The sequence below is a fragment of the Myotis lucifugus genome, unplaced genomic scaffold (assembly GCF_000147115.1).
Source record: "Myotis lucifugus unplaced genomic scaffold, Myoluc2.0 scaffold_590, whole genome shotgun sequence".
Lineage (NCBI taxonomy): Eukaryota > Metazoa > Chordata > Mammalia > Chiroptera > Vespertilionidae > Myotis > Myotis lucifugus.
In genome coordinates, this window is record NW_005871638.1 from 12882 (window position 1) to 14209 (window position 1328).

At 46.2% G+C, this 1328-nt stretch overlaps 1 non-coding gene across 1 annotated transcript; it reads left to right on the plus strand.

Moving 5' to 3' along the window:
• Positions 1-562: 562 nt before the first annotated feature.
• Positions 563-668, plus strand: LOC111823640. The gene has a single exon (XR_002826710.1). It is a non-coding gene; the product is annotated as a U6 spliceosomal RNA (small nuclear RNA).
• Positions 669-1328: the final 660 nt, after the last annotated feature.

Here is a 1328-nt window from a genome sequence, read left to right on the forward strand (position 1 = left end):
GAGCTGAGACCCGGGACTACTGACCAAATTTGAGACAAGCAGCTGCTTGCCGTCATTTGCCACACGGATTCAGATGGCGAAGCAGCGCTGGCGGGTGAAATCAGCAGTGATCCTCCGATTTGTCTCCGATCATCTCTTTTCAAATAGAACACCTATCTCTTTACATGTAAATCAAGCAGGTCTTAACAGGGCCCAGTACTGTGTTTTTCTCAAAATTGAACGTGTTCATGTAAGCTTGAAATCCAGGGAGAAGATAGGAACATTCCCTTTTATCTCCACTACCTGAATACTGAAGAGTCCTATCTGAAAAAAAAAAGAACAAAACAGACACCAACATAAACCTGCTGGGAAGAATGGCAAATGGTCATTATTTGAAAATTAATAAAGCCAAGAGAGCAACAAAAGAACTCCTAAAATTAAAAGGTTCAGTAAAATGTAGACACAATATCATATGTAAAAATTGATAGTTTCTCTATGATGTTAGCAACAAAACTTATGGTAGAAAGAGGGATTTTATTCACTGCAGACACTATCTAGGAATAACCCTTAAAAGTAAATGTGGGTGCTCGCTTCGGCAGCACATCTACTAAAATTGGAGCGATACAGAGAAGATTAGCATGGCCCTGCACAAGGATGACATGCAAATTAGTGAAGCGTTCCATAATTTAAAAAAAAAAGTAATATGTGGTCCCTGGCTGGTTGTGCAGTGGTTAGAGCATCAGTCCACAGACAAAAGGGTCTTAGGTTCAATTCCCAGTCAAGGGCATGAGCCTCCATTGCAGGTTAGAAACCCAGCCCCATGCAGGAGGCAACCAATCCTTGTGTCTCTCTCACATCGATGTTTTTCTTTCTCTCTCCCCCTCCTCCCTTCCTTTCACTCTCTCTAAATATCAATGGAAACTATATCCTCAGGTGAGGATTTTTAAAGAATTTTTTAAAGAATCTGTTGAATTATGATGATGCCGATGCCACCTCACTGAGAGATACAAAGGTCTGCATCCACACAGAGGTTTACAGCAGCTGTGTGGTCGCTAGCACTTGGAAGCAAGCAAGCTGTCCTTCCGTCGGTGAGCGGGAAACGGGTCCATCCAGACAGTGGGTACGCTCGATGCCAAGGAGAAGTGAGCGACAAGCCAGGAAAGCACGTGAGGAAACGGAAATGCGCGTCACGGAGTGAAGGAAGCCCGTCTGAGGAGACTGCACGCCGTGTGATTCCGAGGGTGTGCCGCTCTGGGAAAGGCGACGCGGAGGGGACAGTACAGGGTCCGTGGCTGCCGGAGGTTGATGGCAGGGGGTGAGCGGCAGAGCGCGGACAGTGTCAGGGCAGG